Source organism: Dioscorea cayenensis, chromosome 5 (assembly GCF_009730915.1).
Source record: "Dioscorea cayenensis subsp. rotundata cultivar TDr96_F1 chromosome 5, TDr96_F1_v2_PseudoChromosome.rev07_lg8_w22 25.fasta, whole genome shotgun sequence".
Classification (NCBI taxonomy): domain Eukaryota; kingdom Viridiplantae; phylum Streptophyta; class Magnoliopsida; order Dioscoreales; family Dioscoreaceae; genus Dioscorea; species Dioscorea cayenensis.
This window is the reverse complement of record NC_052475.1, coordinates 5,759,475-5,762,892: the sequence shown is the minus strand read 5'-3', so window position 1 is coordinate 5,762,892 and position 3,418 is coordinate 5,759,475. Positions and strand designations below refer to the sequence as shown.

Below are 3,418 nucleotides of genomic sequence, written 5' to 3'. Positions count from 1 at the left end.
GAAAACATGAGAGAACATAATGAGCAACAGTGGACATTACCCGATTATGCCAGACCTTCAGTATTGGCTACACAATCAGGTATTGTGCATCCCCGGATTACAGCTCAGAACTTCAATCTAAAGCCGGCATTCATCCACATGTTTTAGTAATCCGCATAGTTCAATGGTTTGGCCGATGAGGATCCAAACAGTCATATAGAAAAATTTCTCGAGGTGTGTGATATGCTTAAGATAAATGGGGTTACGGATGATGTTATCAAGTTGAGAGCCATCCCATTTTCCTTAAAGGGGAGAGTGAAGCAGTGGCTACTCCCATTACCTAGAGCATCGATTACCACATGGGAGAAGATGGCAGAAGCTTTTCTAGCCCGTTATTTCCCTCCCATAAAATCTTCAAAACTTAGGAATGCGATCTCATCCTTTGTACAGTCGGAATTGGAGTCTCTATTTAAGACATGGGAAAGGTTTAACGAGCTCCTGAGAAAGTGCCCGTAACACGGATTCCCGGAGTGGATGATTGTTCAAACCTTTTACAGCGAGTTGAATCTGAGTACAAGGCAATTCTTGGATGCAGCAGCAAGAGATACCTTAGGTAGCAAGACCCCCGGTGAGAACTGTCAACTAATTGAAGTAATAGGGTTAAATAGCAAGATCCCCGAGTAAATTTCTACTTGCACTTGGTGTGGTGGAGGACATACTCCCTCCGATTGCCTGATCTCTATTGGTGATGCATCTTCTGTTGAGAATGTTGATTTTGTGGGTAATGCAATGAGGAACCAAGGGAATCCATATAGCAACATCTATAATCCGTGTTGGAAGAATCATCCCAATTTTTCATGGAGCAATCAAGGTCCACAAAAGGCCATGGAGCCACCGGGTTTCCAACAACAACAAGAAACAAACATGGAAAACCGAGTTTTGGGTTTAGAGACCAGAATGACCGATTTGGAGAAGGCCTTGACTAGGTTTGTGCAATCGTCATATACACAGTTTCAATCAATCGAGGCTACACTTCACAACCACACTGCCTCTTTGCACAATCTTGAAAATCAAGTGGGGTAGATTGCGAAGTCTCTATCGGAAAGGCCATAAGGTAGCTTGCTGAGTAATATTGAGACCAATCCTAGAGAGCATGTGAAGGCGATCACTTTGAGAAGTGGTCGTGAGGTTGAAGGTAGATTTCGAGTGAGAGGCCCAATGAACATACACCCGAGGTTACTAGGAGGTTGAGGAGGAGCAAGCAAAGAGAAGGTGGTGGCATCCCCACCTTTCAAGGCAAGAATCCCTTATCCCTCTAGATTGAAGAATGACCAAGTGGCTAAATAATACAAGAAGTTCCTGAGTTTGTTCAAGCAACTCCACATCAATATTCCTTTTGTTGAGGCATTGGCCCAAATGCCTAAGTATTCAAAATTCCTGAAAGACTTGTTTACCAATAAAAGGAAATTGGAGGAGTGTGCCTCTGTGATTCTAGATGCGTCTTGGTTGGCGGTGTTGCAAACGAACATACCGAACAAGAAGAAAGACCCGTGAAGCTTCATCATTCCATGTAATATTGCCAATTTGGGTGAAGAAATGGCATTGGTGGACTAAGGGACCGGTATCAACGTCATGCCATACACCTTCTTTCAGAAGCTAGGCCTGGGCGAGCCTAGACCCACTCGGATGACTTTGTAATTGGCGGATCGAACAGTGAGATATCCGAGGGGTATCATTGAAGACGTGCTTGTCAAGGTAGACAAGTACATTTTTCCTATAGATTTTGTAGTGCTAGACGTTGATGAGGATGCTGATGTACCTTTGATACTTGGGAGACCATTCTTCCTTTCGTCGTAGATTGCTTTGCTCTTTTAATAAAGGGCTACATTGGTGGAGATCTTGCTATACATAATCAAGCCAGAATACTTGAATGTGTCTGCCTTTGTGGCCCTCCAAATCATTATGCTAACTTGAATACGAGGAGGTTTACACACATTCTCGCATCATGAACCCAACTTATGTCTTCGCGTTTGCTCCTTCTCAAGATTTCCTCCAAATGGTGCATTCACGATCTACATTGGCTTCTTTCTCTAACATTCGGCTTCCCAACCCTATATGCATAAAAAGTAACATAAATACACACATATTAACGCTAAATCCTGATAGAAGTAATGCTCATCATAAGGAAAGAACACTTCACATTCTTATCACACAAGCACTTATCAAGCTACCTCCTTGAAAGTGTGAAAGCCATTTTAGCGGCTGTTTTGAAAAGGGCTACCTTAGAGGATCTGTGAAGCTACTACCATCTTTTTTTGTTTTTGTTACGTTTTTGTAGTTAAATAAGTTCCTTATACTTGGAACAATGAGGAGTATACTTTGGATTTACTTGAGTGAGTTTACAGACATTTGCACGATCTCGTGTTTGTTGTCATTTTTTATTCGAGTTTTTAGCTAGAGCATTGATTTTTCGTGTTTAGTGTTGAAATTTCCCTTACTTGTAGAATGCTCTCCTTGTATGCTATGGTGAACCTAAGGCCAAGCACTTTCAATTTTTCCTTCTTCTATGCTTCAGTGTTTAATTTTTTCTTAAGGACAATCAAAAGCTTAAGTGTGGGGGAGTTTGATAAGTGCTTGTGTGTTAAGAATGTGAAGTATTCTGTGGTTATGATGAGCATTACTTTTATCAGGTTTAAGCGTTAATACATGTGTATTTGTGATCTTTTGCGCATTTAGGGTTGTGAAGCTAAGTACTAAGAAAAGAAGATAAAAGTAGATGTGAATGTACTATTTGGTGGAATCTTGGAAGGAACAAGCTTGAAGACACAAGTGGGGCTCTAAGATACATGAATGTGTGCCAACCTCCATGTATTAAAAGTCATTACAATGAGTTGGAGGGGCATGAAGGCAGATCACATTTGTGTATCCGGACTTGTGCATTGATAGCAAGATCTTCACAAATGATGCATTTGATTGTAGAAGCGACACGATCTACGGCATAAACATGTGCCCGTTTATGTTACCCCGATGAAATGTGTGGTATTGGGAGTATTTTTAGCCGGTATGGCAGCAAGTACTGTAGAAGATTACTGTTCACAGCGGAAAAATCAGATTTCCGAGAGAATCCGACGCCTGTGTGGAAATTTCCACGTGGGGCATGTGGATGTTCCACATGCCCGTGTGGATGCCCGATTCCCTACCCTTTAGAGGGGTTTTGGCAAGGCTTACGGAGAGGTTCTATGGCTTCAACACTGCTGCTCTTGGAAGAAGGTTATTAGGGGAGCTTTCATCGGAATCGATCCGCGAGGTGTGCCCTAGGCCGGACAAAGGGGACGATTGGATAAGACGAGGCTACTCCACAAGACCATCAACACGAATATCAAGGGGATTTCTCTATGGATTACTTGTTTTTTTACATTCTATTTTATTATTGATTGTA

General features: G+C 42.0%; 1 non-coding gene across 1 annotated transcript; it reads right to left on the bottom strand.

The window, feature by feature from the left end:
• Nucleotides 1–396: 396 nt before the first annotated feature.
• On the bottom strand, nucleotides 397–503 carry LOC120262634. Its single transcript, XR_005536896.1, has one exon. It is a non-coding gene; the product is annotated as a small nucleolar RNA R71 (small nucleolar RNA).
• Nucleotides 504–3,418: the final 2,915 nt, after the last annotated feature.